This window comes from Mus pahari, chromosome 8 (assembly GCF_900095145.1).
Source record: "Mus pahari chromosome 8, PAHARI_EIJ_v1.1, whole genome shotgun sequence".
Classification (NCBI taxonomy): Eukaryota; Metazoa; Chordata; class Mammalia; order Rodentia; family Muridae; genus Mus; species Mus pahari.
The window spans coordinates 93,734,128-93,751,319 of NC_034597.1; the positions used below are offsets into that span (position 1 = coordinate 93,734,128).

General features: G+C 42.1%; 1 long non-coding RNA gene across 1 annotated transcript; it reads left to right on the plus strand.

Annotated features, from left to right (window-relative positions):
• Positions 1-9,010: 9,010 nt before the first annotated feature.
• Positions 9,011-15,551, plus strand: LOC110325039. Its single transcript, XR_002380714.1, has 3 exons — positions 9,011-9,300; positions 15,147-15,350; positions 15,447-15,551. It is a non-coding gene; the product is annotated as an uncharacterized LOC110325039 (long non-coding RNA).
• The last annotated feature ends 1,641 nt before the right edge of the window (positions 15,552-17,192 follow it).

The following is a 17,192-nucleotide window of genomic DNA, read 5'->3' on the forward strand; positions in this document are numbered from 1 at the left end:
TATGTGTCCTTAACAACTTCATGATCTCTCACTCCCAGAGGACTTATGATCCTATAGAAATTACAAAAGAAAGCTAAGGAATAAATATGTTGTAACAAATGAAATAGTGTAAGCATAATTTGGTATATGCAAAGAAGGAAGTATTTGACTCTCCTTCTGAGAGTAGTGGGCAGTGTCTATGGAAAGACTTGTTATAGTCTTGTATGCTAAGGAATGTTGTGATGAGGCTCGTGTCTGTTAAGGTCGGTCTGGCAGCATGGTGGTCAGAGCCTTTGAAGGTGGGATTTACAGGGATTGGGTCTGTAGAGGCCATTGTAGAGCTCCGAAAGTACTGAATGATGACAACGACAACGAAGATGATGGTAAAGATAGAGATGATGGAACAGAAATGCTTATTTAGAGAAAGTGAAGGGGGAAAGGCCCTATAAGGGAATGGTATTTGAATGGGCAGTGAATGGATAGATTACAAAAGTAGAAATGGGGATGGTGATATTCCAAGCTAAAGATGAGAACAAAAAATAAGAAATTCAAATCATTCTCACAATACGTCATGTCTTTGGGGGAGGTATTTATTTTTTATTTTTTTTATAAAAAGAACAAAGTGTGTTGAATATAATATAGTAGAAAGAATGGGTAGTAAGGATTAAGTGTTTCAGAAATTGAAAATTTTCGAAACCCGAATTTTCCTCTCATTTTTAGCTGATGGGCAAAGGAGTCAGCCACCAATGATCAGATGGCGGAGGAGATTCTCGCCGGCTACCCTTTGCTCGGTGGCTGCTACCTGCAGCTTGTATTTCCTTCTCCCTGGAAACCACCGCTCAAGAAAAAAGGAAAAGGATTAGGAAACTATTTTCTACTACTATAGCCTGTCTTCTAGGTAGATGAGTTCATGTGAGGTCTAGAACTCGAAACTGTAAGTACAGACAAGAAAGGACCTATAGGATGTAGAAATAAATGTTAATTAATAACTTTTGTCGGCGTGGTTTGCTACCCACCCCAATGGTTTTATTCCCAAGTGAAATTGAAGACTTTATAAGTTAATATGCCTTAAAGAGCTTGGCCACTGCCTAACCTCCTTGCAGTGAATCCAGAGCTATTACTTACTAATTTTATGTTCTATCTTGCCTGCTCTGGACCCAGATGGTCATCCCTTTGGGCCAACCTTTCTGGGCTCCTTCACAGTGCAGTTCTGCCTCTCTGTCCTACACTCTTCTCAGGCATGGCAAATCTCCTCTCCCCCACACTCTCCCAGCATGGCGGATTTCTCCCTTCTCTTTCTGCTCCTGGTCCCAAGCCCTGCCTCTGTCTGTCCTCCCCAGCTATTGGCTGTTGGCATCTTTATTTACCAATCAGGACCAACAGGGGGCAGGTTCCCAGAAGCTACGTGCCATTGCATTTGTGTAAACAGTTTTTAGTTTGGGGGGAATATATTAGCATTTTTATATTTTGGGCAGATAAACCAAGCAGCAGACCAGGCCAAGGTGATCCACGTGGGAGAGGTTTATTATGCGGGAGTGGGGGAGCAGCGAAGCGGGTAGAAGGGTAGAGAAGAGCAGAGAGAGAGGAGGGGTTGGCTTCCTCTCTTATACAAAAAATGACGTCACACCAGTGAGGGCGGGAACTGAGCCAAGTGGATTGTGGGATAGAAGGTTGTTGTCCTGGCAATGCAGGTCAAGGGTCACATGGCTAGGCGGGGCTTGCAGTATCCTGGTGCTAACAAGCATTCATAACATAAGCAGTTACAATGGATGATGAAACGATGGACTATCATTTTTTAGAGCAATAAGTTAAATTGAAGCTATATTATAAAAGCCCCCAATAGCCAGAGTAGGGAGTTTAAGTTAATTTAGTATTTCTTGGGAATTGCTGCTGATTTTTATGGTGGTCTATGAGAGAAGACCAGAACTGAAGATGCTTCTGGTCGAGGAGAAAGCAGAATTGTAGATTTAGGACATCCTGACCTAGCAGAATTTATGGGATATAATAGATAATTGGCAATACAAATTCAAGATCTCAAGCTTCATGGAATATCTTTAGCAAAAGTTATAATTCAGGAGCTGGAGATATGGCTTGGTAGTAGAGCCCTTGCCTAGCATGCATGAGATCTTAGTCTCAACTGCTTGCACACACACACACACACACACACACACACACACACACACACACACGTTGCAATGCTGCTGTGAAAAGGGAAGGCAACATGACAGATACTTGGCTGTGGTTCCAGAAGGACTCTCCCATCAAACAGACAAGGGAGCTGAGATGGTTAGTACTTAGTTGAAAGAGCAAGGCTAGAGCAGGAATTTGGAAGCATTCATGCTGCGAGGTTTTTTTTCTTTAGTTTCGTTTGTTTTGAGATAGGGGCTTGTTATGGAGCTAAGACTTGAATTCAATCCCCCCTGCTCCGGCCTCTGAGAGGAAGGTGTGCATGCTTAGCAATGTGATGTTTTGTTGATACAAAATAGATATTATGGAAGAAGGAAGGGAGAATAGTAAGATCCAGGAATGATAACCCTATAATTTATCCTCTAAAATTGGATCTGTTTTAAGAATGAAAGGGATTGATATTAAAACTATGTTGAAAACAATATGTTGCAGTAAGATTCTCCCCTGTCATCTGGGAGGAGCTGACATGACAGAGAGAGAAGGCACTCTGTGGGGGTCCTCTGGAGTTAGTGTGTGACAATGTAGGAAATCTGGAAGGAACAGGAGGAAAGATACTAAGATAGAGCTGTGTAGGCTACAGAACTCAGTGCAGTAACCTTGGTAACCACAGGGGGGTTACTGAACAAGCCAACCATGCCAGGAGGTACAAAAATTCTACTGGCTTCAATGAAGGAAGAGCCCAGTAGAACTGTTCATACCCAGAGAGTATTTGTTTTTTGAGAGTTAACCTTGAATCTTGCTCCACACAGTGCCACGCATGTTTTTCTCACATCAGAAGTCCTTTCCCTGGAGCCCTCCCTAGCTCTTTCAAGATGTCCCAGGACCTTTTCACTGCAAAGTGACAAGCAGATGAACCCGGCCGCCTCTGTCTCACGCTTGGGGTTTACAGGTGTCTATAGGATGGATCCTCATAATTTCTACAACTGTAAAACATAGTTAAAGCTTCCAGCATGGGCAGGCTATGTGATTTGGGGATAGACAGGATTTTATAGTTAGTTGTATGCCTTTAATAATTCATGTGCTGAGAGAATGAGAAAAATAAAGCAAAACAAAACACGCCGCATGAAATACCTTTGGAGGTTTACTTGGTGCAGTTTGAATTGAGAAGGAAGGACTACATTCTTTGTTAAATTTAATTTGTTATGAAAATACTACTTCCTGCATTGTCATGTCCTGTCCCCAAACAAACAAACAAACAAACAAATAAACAAAAACAGACTTAAGGATGTTCCGGTGTTCAGTGACTCAGCAGTGACTCAGCAGTGACTCAGCAGTGACAATTTTCTGTTGGGTGGTTTTCATTCTCAAATAAAGATGGCACCTTAGGTGTACAGAAGAGACTGCTCCACAGGTCTTCAGTCTTCCTGTCATTTACTTAGGTCATTGTGACATGGCCATGCACAAACTCTTCAATGCACAGTGTGTGTCCACCTTAGGCATTTGATTGTAGGAACTATTGAGGACTAAGTTCCAGTTGATTAGCAAATGATATTAGAAATATTTGTACCTCCATTTTGTAACTAGCATTTAGCTCTAAGGTAACATTTGGATAACTTCTCCCATTTTGGGTGCCACTGGATAGGGCAAGTATATTGTCCTAATACCCAAGAGAAATCTATCAAGCTTTTTTTCTCTGTATTTTATGGTCCTACAAGCTCCAGGAATCGAATCTTAGATGTATGAGCTCAAGCTTGACTGATGTTTTCCATAGTGGATTTTTAAGACATGTAAATGCCCTCGTGTGCTCGGGATCACATCACAGAGCGGGTCCTTCAGCTTTCTCCCTACTGTCAGGGAGGACGATAGAGACAGTCCACTAAATATGATTTTTTAAATATGGAAGAAAAGCTTAAAATCAAAGCCATAAAACTTTAATCCATTGGAAAGGATTTGATGATGACCCAATAAATTTGGTATTTGGGAGAAATAGTAGTTTTTCTGAGAAATTCCCAGGCACACCAAAATGGACAAAGATATCATAGAAATGCTTTCTGGCTCTTTCTCACTCTGTTCTTGACTATGGTGGATTGACACAATCAGATGTCTCCGCCCCATCCCCTTTGTTTTATTATTTAGGAATATAGGACTCTTACTAATTCACCTTATCAACATAAAATGTTTGAATTTACTCCCAGGAGAGAGATGAGTAAAGGATAGTGAACTGAGTAAAGTCATACTAACACAGGTACACAGAGAGCTTGGAGCTGGAGAGCACACTTTGCAAACTCAGCTGGAAGGGTCTGTTGGGTACCAGCGGTCTTTCCAATGTTGAATTAATACTACTTGCTCTGAAACATGCTATTTAGCATCTTCACACTGCAACTCCCAACTTTGAGATCTGGAGAATAGCAAGATCCTTCTCAGGAAGATTATCAGGATTAAAGGAGACAAAGGACTTATTTGGAAACATATTTACATCACGGCCTGGAGTTGGCACAGATGAAGTAAACAGAAGCTGTATTACTGCTATGACTATCACAATGAGATTATTTACCTTATGACACTTATGGAGTTCGTCCAACATCTGAGGTGTTGAGATAAAGGCAAAAGAAATAAGAACTGAAAGGCACACATATGAAACTATATGTTTGTAAAAACATATATAACACATATAAAGATACCATATATCTTTAAAATATATGATGTATAAGACATCTTTATAAATAAAATATATTATAACATAAATACATATAAATATTTGAATTTATGATGTCTAACATGCAACTTTAGACATCATATGTTTATAACATATAAAATAATTTATATATTTATAATATATAAACATGTATGTGCGCATGTGCATACATATATTAACTATGAATACATGATATATTAAATATATTTTCTAAATGACTCTATCAATTATAGATTTCTTATGCGTGGCTCAGAAGTACTGATAGATCAGTCATGCCCTTTGTTTTTGGCACATGGCAAAATGAACTTTGAATGTAAAATTACTGACATGAAAATACTAATAAGGGGACCAGCAATATGGTTCAGTGGATAAAGGTGCTTCCTGCCAAGCCTAGTGACCTGAGTTCAATCCCTGGCTGGAAGCTGTATGACAGAAAGAGAGGAGCAGCCGCTGTAAGTTGCTCTCTGACTTTTGCATGTACACCGTGGCATGCGTTACCTTCTTCCCCTACCCACACGATAAATAAACAAGTGGGAAAATAACAGATTCTGGCCAGGTGTTATATATTTATAATTTCATCTTGTCACCCTTCTTAATATTCCAGTCAACTTCAGACGAGCAAGCTCATCACTAGCCAACGCAGGTACTTGACGTTAGTGTTGGAGCCAATCCAGGGAGGACAGTAAAGAGAGTCCACTAAATTGGATTTTGGTTTACTGGCAACTGGATTGTTATCTAGCAAACAGACAATATACACGTGGCTTTGTTTATAACAGTCTGTGGGAGGGACTGCAAGCCAGCAAGTCATTTCTTCTGCCATAGTTTAGCAACAGAATTATCTCTATCAGGTGGAAGGGAAGATGCATGAGGAAAACTCCGAACTGTTCTGGAATGCCGGCAAATTGATTTATAAATGCTTGTGTGTGTGTGTGTGTGTGTGTGTGTGTGTGTGTGTGTGTGTTTGGGGTGCTGGTTAGTTAGGCAATGTGTTTTCTCCTGGGAAATTCAGGGTAAGCAATATATGTACTTTTTAGCCGGGCATGGTGGCGCACACCTTTAATCCCAGCACTTGGGAGGCAGAGGCAGGAGGATTTCTGAGTTTGAGGCCAGCCTGGTCTACAAAGTGAGTTCCAGGACAGCCGGTTGTGGACGTTGTACATCGTGGTGCGGAGCCTAGTGCGCACCACGATGTACAACGTCCACAAGCAAAGTGAGTTCCAGGACAGCCAGGGCTATACAGAGAAACCCTGTCTCGAAAAATCAAAAAAAAAAAAAAATTTTTATGTACTTTTTGCTTGAAATAGGCATCACCTTTATATATATATAGCTTCTGTGGCAGTTCAGAGAGTTGGAGTCACACTTGCCCTAGTGATTTATATCCTTGCTGCTCTCTGCCATGTGTGGGTAATGCCTGGTCTGTTCCAGTTGCACCACTATGATGGTATCACACTTTCACCCTTCACTCTGAAATAAACATCCCCCAAAGCTCTCAAACAGATAGTGCTCAGAGCTTTCCCCTGGGTCCTCTTTGAATTAAATCAATTAGGGGCAGGCCATATGTTCACCATATGTATGTCAACTTGCCAGAGATTCGTAAAGGAAAGAGAGAAAGACATTTAAAAAAAAAATCACAAATCACTTGAAAACACAAAAACTGAAAAAGAACTAATCAGTCAACTAGTTAAATCTCTATTTATATATGTCAAGGGTTGATTAAAATTAGACAAGATAATATACCCCCTGATTACCATTATATATTGCACTTCCATAATTTTTTTAACTCTCATATGCAATTAATTTCTTGGGCAGTATAGGAAATCAATCACTCTTTCTCATGTTTTCTTCACCTGCTCACTCACCTGGAAAGAGAGAAATGATTGCCAGGCCAGTGGTAGTGGATCTTCACAAAGTTCATCAGGGTTCACACTCTGCAGAATATGTGTGATGTTTGTGAAGAATCCAGCTGTCCTTCATTTATTGTAGAATTGGAAATCCAGACAGCTGACTCCTGATGCTGGACTAGGACATTCAAAATAGGTCTCTTGCTATGATTTCTCCATTGTACTGCTGTTGTGATTCCATTTTGATCCTTTGAAAGCACCTGCGTGGCGCTTGTTACAGCTGAAGTTCCACACATATGTGAGACATGGAAACCTCAAGGAAAAGAGAAGTTGTACGAAGCAGGTCTTTTGACTCCATTTTGCTACATAATGGGCACAGCTAGTAGCCTTCTTCCTAAGAGGTTCCCATGGACCTCTTCCTTATTGGCCTTCCCCTTCGGGCCCTTCCCCTTCTGACTCCTCCCCTCTGGCTCCTCCCCCTTCTGACTCCTCCCCCTTCTGGTCCTCGGTGGATGCTCACATCGCCAGGCCTTGGCGTGGATCATACCGGTCCTCTCCCTTCATACTGCACAGGTGTGCTGCTTCTCTCTCTCTATGTCGACTACTTCCACTTTCCCCTCTTTTCTGCTTTTGTTCATGCTGGTCCTGTTATATTGGTCATTCTTCTACCAGTCTCTGCTTTTTAACATCTTCTCTTAGTGAGGTTGAGTTTAAATTCAATAGATGGTAGAGACTGGGGATGTAATTTGGCTTCTGAACAAGCCGGTAATAAACACCAGGTATAGTAGGTGATTTTTGTGGCAGAATTATGTTCTGCTTTTTAAAACCCATTTTATTTTACAGCTATGGGTGTTCTGCCTGCATGTATGCACCACATACATGCCTGGTGCTCTTGGAGACCAGAAGGTGTCAGATCCCACACTGAGAGATCCTGAGAATTGAACTCTGGTGCCCTAGATATGTAACCTGTGCTCATGTAACTGCTGAGTCATTTCTTTAGCCATAGCATTATGTGTGTGTGTGTGTATGTGTGTGTATGTATGTGTGTATATAGATATACATATATAGATATATGTATGCATTTATATATACATAAATATGCATATATAAAAACATTTTCCTTATTATGGTCATGTTTTACATAAAGTCATTTTCATATATAAACATATTTTGAACACCTTGTCCCCTATGTCCTTTTTTGCCCCTCCTTTCCCCTTGTTCTCCTAGGCTATTTCTCTTCTACTTTTATGTCATATGCATACATTTTTTTACATGTCCATATAATTGTTAGGAATCACAAGGGAAGGAAAACATGATATCTGTCATTCTTTGAATGACAAAATTTGTTTAATATGGCTATGCCCGTTTGTGTTCATTTTTATGAAAATGGCATAATCTTATATTTTATGCAGTTATGTGATGGGAAATTTAAGAAATCCTAGACCATGCTGGGAAGGAGAATCTTATATTTTTAAGGAGAGAACCACTTATATGTGAAGAAAAAAGAAGTTAGAGGAATGGGAGGATTCTATGGCAGCTTCTCTCTCACTACCAGGGAAGAAAACAGACGGAATGAAATTAACCCTCGGGATTCCATGCTCTCGTGGGTTTCTTGGGACCTTGCAGAAAGGATGAACCATATGGTAGGAAGTACCTTTGTGACAACATGGACTCAAATGAAATTTCAAGGATTATAAATCCTCCTGTTTCTTCTCATAATTTGATGAACAGCTGGTACCAGGAAGTATAACATTCCTCGAGTTATATTCGTGCCTGCATTTCTTTTTTTAAAGTATCTTTAGAAAAAAAATAGCATCCGGGTTTGGCTCCTGGAAAAAGGAACATGGAACCACTCCAGGATGATCATTAATCTGCTTCAGGAAGGCAGTCTTCCCACCTGGGGGGACATTCATAATGGTCTGCTGTAGTGATCTGTCACAGCATATGGGGGAGGAGTAGAACATGAGATTGCACAACAGAGGGATATGCATAATTTGGAACTGTGGTATAAGAAAAAAGGAAAAAAAGAAAGGGAGGATCCCATATTGTCTGTCTACATAGCCAAGAAGAGGCCAAGTGGTAAATTCTATGCCCGTCTTGATGCCCGTCCTGATGCCCGCCCTGAGGTCTTATACAGGCATAGACTGGGAAATGTGGAGAGAGTAAATCACTGGCTTTGGAAATGTACCAAGTTAAATATCCTTTCTGTGTTATCCTTAAAGAATTAGTTGAAGACAATGGGACTCCGGAGAGCAGTGCTCCCCTAAGTGTGCAATGCCTGCTCACGTGCCATAGGTAGTCCAGAGACACACAGGTGGGACAGGAGATGGAGTGTGAACAGGTCCCCCACCTCTCTCCTGTGGGGGATGAGGAATGCTATGTCCTTTCCAGGCTGGTCTTCACTCATCTGCTGTACCAATTTCTCCTTTGGGAATGCCCAGTGACTTTACCCTGCAGACTCTGGGCCCATCTGAAAGAGGACGAGGTGAATGCCAGCTGGGTTGGTTGGCTGAATGAGTGGGTTGCATGGATGGATAATTGTTCACATGCCTCAACACTTTCAGTGACCAGTCAACTTGTGAACGTTCATTCTAGCAGTGGTCATTCTGCTCCTCCCCTTGAAGCAGAATGGGAGAGTGTGGAGGAGGGCAGGAGCAGGTAAGGTGGGCAGAGAAGACATAGAATGAGAGGGAGATGGGAAGGGGAAGGGGGAGGGGGAGGGAGGGGAGGGGAGGGAGAGGGAGGTGGGAGTTGCATATTTGTATTTATTTAAATCTGACTATTGCCCAAATAGTCTGCTTTTACCTGATATGCCCGTTGTTTGTTTTGCTTTTGCTTTGAACATTTAAAAAGGAATCAAACAGAAGTCGTACATTTTAAAGCAATGGTCAGGTGTTAAGAAATGCAAAACGGGAAACTGTTGCAACCCCAGGAAATAGTCAGTATTCCTTGGCTCCCCCAAGCCTCTCAAGGTAAGATGGCTCTACTGTCAGCTCAGCTGCAGCCAAGACAAAAAGGCCTGGCTACTGAAGGGACAGAGACAAGAGAGGCAGCCTCCTTTTAACATCTCAGGGTAAAGAGCCCACTCAGGAGGCAGGATCTCAGGGCTCCGGAACAGCAATGTCATTGTGCCAGTAGACAACAGGAAGTGAGCACAAACAGACCCTCCTCAACATAAACACACACAGACTTAACCTATGGCCGGACTTCTGCCCTTGAGTGACCAGAGCCATTAGGATGCAGGTCAAAAGGTTGTCGTGTGACAGAAAAGGGAGCCTTATTGAATGAAGGAGAACTAAAAAATTCTTTTGTTTGCTTCACTCTGGGGTTTGTATAGCTACTGTGATGTCATAGTGGAGTCCAGAGTGGAGGAAAAGAAACCCCCGATTTATCCCAGCCAGAGACAGGCCGTTGGCAACTCAGTTAAACACTGAAGGGAAAGACAGGCACAAGAAAGAACCACACAAAAGTCAGCCTCTCTTCTCCTGCGGGGGTGTACACAGTTATCTTTCTGAACATCATCAGAAGCTGTGAGAGAGACCACCAGAAAAATCCCTGCTGTATCTGTTAGGGCGGAAAGACAGGTGCTTCCCCTGGCTTCTCTTCCCAAGACTCCATGGTGTCTTCATCATAGTGGGCTAGGAGGGAAAGAAAAACGTGATTCCTAAGTCTGTACAACTGGGGAGTGTATTACATGATAGCATAGGAAAAAACTTCACACACACACACACACACAGACAGCCATGTGTATGCATACTTACACATCTCTATACAGACCATGTATAAAAAGATGTGGAGATGTGGCATGCCAGCTAGAGTGCTCAACTTTACAGACAAGGGTAAGGTCTGAGGTTTACTTTAATTATTTCTATTTAAAAAAAAAAATCTCTGAGCATTTTAAAACTGAATAATTTTTTTCCTCAGATTTTTCTTCTGGGTTAAAATAAAATCTGACCATTAAGAAACGTTTGCTCTGATTCGTTCTATAATTCTCTTGATAATGATTGCATGGAGGAGAGAACACTGTGTTTACCTTAGTAAAATATGTGTCTATCATTTTGTGTGTTTTCTTCTATCCCAAATCTGGAACCTCGATTGCCAGACTCAAACAAGTTTGGCAAGCGCATGCTTTTTTTTTTTTTTTTTTTTTCCCTAAGTGTGGTTTTTCAAACCCTGCCTTAAAGCGTTCATGAGTTTTGTGTCTCATTACACCTCTTGTGAAGGCACCGCAGGCCTTCAGAAAGGAAGCCTTTGGCTCCTTACAGACGCTGAGCAGCCTGAACACCCCTCCTGGGAGATTGATGAGTCCGGCTAACCTTGGTGCCTAGATGGAAACTCGGAAACAAAGTGACTCAGAGGATTAAGAGGAAGTCAATGTCAGCACCAGGATTAGAATTCACACTTGCCTGGTTTCTCAGCCCAGGGACCAGCTCCCCCGTGGATACTAGCTTTGTCTCCCTCTGAGTGAGGCGAGGACAGGGTGTTTCCACATGTGGAAAGACCCCTGCTATTCTCAGGCTTCTGCCTCATAGGAAGGCCCTTCCTTTTAATAAATTGCAGAGCTGGGGGAAGTCACTTTGAGGTGATTTATTCTAATCTCCTCACTTTATAAGTGAGAAAGGGGCCATAAAAAAACGCTAGGAACAGAAAGAGCACGCTCAGCTTGCTGTACCACAATAGGGAAGCAAATTGGTGTGATGCAAAGGCCTGCATGGGGAGGATTTGGAAGCCTGGCTTTGAAGCCTAGCTTTGCCTCTGATTGAAGTCCAGTTTCTTTCTGTCCCAGCAGAAAGCAACATTGCCTTTGGTGTTTTACTACAATCAAACGTGCAAAGCACCTGAGCTCTCTCAGGCGCTGCTAACATCTCTTCCCCATCCGTTCTCATCTTCACGGCACTTACACTTGTGCAGTTTTTCTTCATGAGAAAAATGACCCTCAAAATGTCCCATGCAAATGTTCAATCACAAATCCGTAGGATTGTATGGGACTTCTCCAAGATCGAACTCTTGGAATTTTCTTAAACTCTCTCTGAGGAACTGGATTCTAAACGCGTCTCTTAATGGTTTAATGCACTGAGCTCGCAGGGTGCCCGGAGCTGTCAGTGGTATCTTTTTCCTGAGTTAGAGTTTGAGTTCAGGGAGCAGGAAAAAACGCCGTATACTGAGTTCAGAGCCCACCAAGACGTTCTGGGAGGTGCTGCTTTCGTGAATGAGTGCTAAGGCAGACATACCAAGCTTCCTCCGAAGAACATTTCTCTCTAGTCCTGGTCTTGCTAGTTAGCCCTCCCTAATCCCATCCCTAGACACTCATCCTGGAAGAGCCTCCCCTTTCCTAATTAGACTTTCAAGCTCTTTGTCCTCTCTGGGATCCCTGGCGTACTTTGCCATATTTCCACTAAGAGGAGACAGGCAATTCATCTTAATGAGTCTGAGCACCCGGGGCAAGGTCTCCTGACTCTTCAATTCTGAAGGAGGGGTTGTAGGCCAAATGCCTCGAGAGGATGGTTGAATCGCAGGGCACAGGAGACCAATATGAGCAAGCGGGGAAGAGTCACTGGCTTTCTGCCTTCTAGAGCGGTTGTTTCACTCGGTGTTTTAAGACTATTAAAATAAAAACCATGACAACAATAACAACAACATCCTTGAGTCCGCTCTAGAAGGAAGGGTTTAGAGTAGGCAGAACTGGGAGGAAACACTTTTGTTTAAATAGGCTTCAGAGCGTAATAGGATTGTTATGATAATAATGATTTAGCATCTGCTTAAGTGCTGCGTCCTGGGCTGAGCTCTTTCTTTACAATGCCTCATTTAATCCTCAACACAGCTTGGTGGGGGTGGGGTGGCGAGGGAGGTGCTGTACTACAGCCATCTTGCAGATGGAGGACTGGAGCCCTTGACCACGTCGTCGTCTTAGGAGCCATCGATCTTTTTGTTTCGGCAGTCTTTCTCCCAGACCTAGGGTCTCCCACCCCTTATCCAGGAAGGTTAGCTTCTCGGTCTCTAAAGTCTGCCCTCAAAGTCTAGGTCAATGGTGTGTACTGCGTCTGCAATTCCAAGACGCGTGTGTTTGCCCACCCTCACCCACAGTCGTCACTGCTGTCTGCTCAGCTGGGATGATGTTCAGGGGGTGAAGCCAGATGAACGGGTCTGATGGAAATCGTTGAGAGCACTGGTCTGCACAGGGCCACTTCACTTCAGACATTGGAACAGAAGAGATGGAGGATCAGTGGGTGCTTGCTCCCAGAGGAGATGACCTTTCTGTTCCGCTCTCAGGAAGTTCCTTTGTACCCTTGAGGATTAAAGGCTTGGGGGTTCTCACCGAAAATCTGGTTATTCAACTCAGTTATGGGACCCGTTCCTGCCACTCTCTACGTCCTGGGTTCTGGACTCCTCTCTTGCTCGGGTTCTTTGTTATCTCTTAAGTTTTTACAGGTGGGCGGTTTGATGCCGTTTTAAAGAAGCCCGAGGTTTCTCAAGGTGTGTTTCTGATAACAAGCTGTCTGTCTCTCTCTTAGCCTTCCTGAATTCTTTAAAACCATTTAGTGGGGTAGCATGGTAAACACCTCCAGTGATTTCCAACCTTACCTGTAGATTCAGGAGCGTTGTAGGCTGCAGATTCTTACAACCCACTTTCTTACTTCTGGGCCACACCACCGCCGCTCATAGCCCAGGCACAACTCCTACCCCCACTGTTACTTTCCCAGAGCAGGTATAGACCATCAGACTGGAGCGGACCTCTCCACGGAGAAGTTAAGTTAAAGAAGGTGACAAGGGAATCCTCTCGGGTTTAGCGATATCCATTATTACTTACCCCATATAATAAAAGGGCAGCTCTTTGGTCTTCCGCCAGAACCTGGTGGGTTTAAAAATGAAAAGAATGTAAAGAATGCTTTCTTTTTTTTTTTTTTTCTTTTTCTTTTTTCTAGACTATGAGAGAGTGTCTCTTAGCCATAAACGCCCTTGTAGCCTCTTAGCCTCTCAGTTCCCAGGTTAAAGAGAGCTTGCTGAAGAAAGGAGGGCAGAAGGTGGACCCAGGGTGACAGGGAAGGAAGGGTGCTGGAGCTGAAGGGTGATGCACCAGTGAAATGGGCCTCTCATTTTGTGCTTTGTTCTTCAGACAGGCTTCTGTCACTTTCTGCCTAATGAAGGAGCGTCAAAACAATATTGAGTGCCACCCAGGTGATAATTGCCAATTTTCAATATGAAATCACTTAAGAAATACTGGCAAGTAGGTGGCAGGCACTAGGATCCTCCCTCCCCTGGCTGGTTGGTGGCTGGCGCTTGCTTTGACTAGGGACTTTGAGAGTTACAGGTGTTCTGCTACATGAATTGAGCTCAGTGTCAGAAAGGGATCAGGAAGTGTGTGTGGAGGGGTCTCAGTCCCCAGATTGTTCTCTACATTTTATCTATATCACATTTTGTTTATTCATTTTGTCAATTAGAACTTTTGACTTGTTTTCATTTTTTGGCTCTTATAAATGATCCCACTATTCTGAGGTTTTGCCTACGCATGTGTTTCTAGGTTTCCTGGTAGATTTCTCAGAATAGAGTTGATGAATAATTTGATATAGTGGTTAATCTACATTGTTGATCTATTGGGATTTAGAATCAATATGGATTCTGGGTGTGTCAATGAAGATATTTATAGAAAGTTTTAACAGAGTAAGGAAGGCCCACCCTAAATATTGTCAGAATCATCCCATGGACAGGAGTCCTGAGATTAATACAAAGAAGACAAGGAAGGTAGCTGTTCTTATCTCCTTCCGCATCCTGAACTAGGCACAAGAGAGGCGGCTGCCTCACATTGCTGCTGTCACTTCCCCGCCATGACGGACTGTCCCCTCCAACCACGAGCTAAAACAAACCTTTCCTCCAAGTGGCTTCTGGTCAAGTATTTGGTGAAAGAAATGCAAGGTCAGCACCATGTTTGTTAAGCCTATGCTAAACCTTCTAGGGACCAAGGTCCCAGGTAACTTTCATTACTTGCACACCAACTAGCTATTTTAAGGATTTTAATGCCTCTGCATCCTTACCATGAATGATAATAATGCTATTATTCATTCAACTCTTTGATTTTAAACAACCCAGTAGGTATGAACTAGTATCATAATGCGGTTTGGATTATGAATTGATAATGACATCAAACATCTTTTTATGTCTGTTGATGATTTGTATTTTCCTTTGGAAAACAATATGTTCAGATCCTTTACTTACTTTACAGTTGAGCTATTTTTTTAAATAACGGAATTGTTATTTTTTTAATAATGGGATTATCAGGCTTCTTAACATATTCTAGATACAAGGTCCTAGATTTTACAGTGGGTGATTTGTTATTTAAAAGAAACTCTTATTTTTATTTGTTTGCTTTAAACTGGCTTATTTCAAGTTTGTACAAAAGAATGGCCAAATTTAAAACAAAACAGGAAATAGCAGATATTGAAAGTTCCCCGAGGGATCATGTGCTGTTACTTCATTTTCTGAGTTTATTTTTCTCTTCCTTAATCTAGAAGCAATCTGGAAATATGCTTCCAAACCAGTAAAGATAAATAAAGATTCAGACATCTCAGCAAAACTGGAAGCCAAGAAATCAAAAGAAACCTTCGGACAATTGGAAAAAGTTTGATCCCTGGAAGAAGCAAGCTCATGTGTGTGCCCCAGTAGGAGTGGGGGAGAGACCAAAGGGCTCTGACCCTGTGGCCCCCGCATCACAGGTGGGCAAGCAGCACAAAGGCAGCTGGGATGACATGTGGCTTAGGGCACTTTGCAGAGCCAGATTGTAAATTTTTCAATTTATGAGTGTCCTGCAGGTGTTCCGAGCATCTGTGGACAAAGCTGAAGCTGGAAGGAAGGAGAACTTACCCATCAAAGCTCTTCCCATTGCTGTCATTTATTAAAGAGAGGCAGTAAACAAATTTATTGCTCACAGTTTCCTCCTCTGCGAATTTTTTCACGTTCTTGAGTGCAAGTGAGTGCATATATGAGGTTATGATGGCCTTGTCTTTTTCTCAGAGCTTTTTTCTTTCTCCTTTAAGTGACAGTATGACTATCAGAGAGGCATGTGAGAATACAAGAAAGACCTCAAGCTTTTCCCCCTAGGAATGGATTCAAAGCAGATGTTGGTCATTACTCTTGCCCCAGCATACTGAGAGGGAGCAGTGACATTTGGATTACCTCTCTACATGGGCAAGAGTTAGCTGATCAGGGGAATTCTTTATTTCTCATTCAAATAGCCTACCCAGAAACCTTAAATGTCATAACCACGAGTTTGTGCTACATCAGGGTGACTAGCGGCGATCTATGGCATCAAGTGACTTGAGTGGCAAACTGTGACTTCATCGGACTGAAAACAAAACAAAACACAACAGCTCATGTTTTGGATTAGATGGCTTATTTTAGGTCAAAAGGGGGAGCAGGTGAATTAGATGAAGCCTCAAGGGATTTGAATGCCCTTAATTAAGTGCTGACTTTTGTGGAGGTTGTTAAGTTTTGTTTTTTAAAGACCCTACTTACTCATAATTTAACACTGCCATCAGCTCAGTTACCTACTGCCACTGGTAACGCCTGTTCCGAAATGTCTGTAAAATCACTTGCATGGAAATTCTCTGAAATTTTAGATGGAAAAGACACCATGGCACGGGGAACTCCGAGTCCCTTCAACTCTCCTAGAAATTAGCTGCTATGATCTGGCTTTTTTATGCTATGATCTTTTATGGGTTGTAGTAGGTATGAAAAAAGACAAGTATAGCTTATTTTCTTTTTGCATGGGAAAAAGAAATCTTGCCTGTATTTATTGTGTTTGCAAAAATACTTTCCAGCAAAGAAGAATCATTTGGAAAAAAAAAAAAAAAAAAAAGGAACTCTCCTTTTCCTTGCCTCCCTCGAGATGTTTAATTGATACATATAGATTCTATAGTCATTTAAAGTTCATATGCCTGTAGCATGGGGGAGAGGGGGATGCTGAATGGGGAACTGAGTCTTCTGTGGTTCAAGAAGACAATCTGTCTGCTTCTTTCTACAAGGCCCACTCATAGCCTTAGTTTCTTATCCTTTGCATATATTAATGTGTAGGTGAGATGGTGGTTCTTAGCTTGATCCTCAGAACTATTGACTTGGACCAATAGTTAAAATGTTCTGTTCTTTGTTCTCGTTGATAAAAAAAAAAAAAGAAAAGAAAAGAAAAGAAAGATAAAAAATAAAAAAGGAGGCATCCTCACTTCTGACTTTCATAAGGTCCAAAAGGTTAGGTATTGGAGAAGTGTCATCAGTAGTGACATTCAGCTGAGTACCTTGCTTGCTACACTACTGACCCTCCATACAAGATATGAGCATCAGTGAAATATCAGCATGAATATTATGGGTATAAGCAACGACCTTCTGGTTGTAATTGGGGCCTCCTCCATAGGAGGGAATTCATGTCTGATAGTTTAAGTCCGTGGCTGGGAAGGTCATAGGCTCTAATAAAGAAGCTACTGCCATCTTGATAAAGGGATACTATCAAATGTGCCTCTCAAATTGCCTTCTAAACTTTGTGTTTATGCTCACAGAATAGTGTT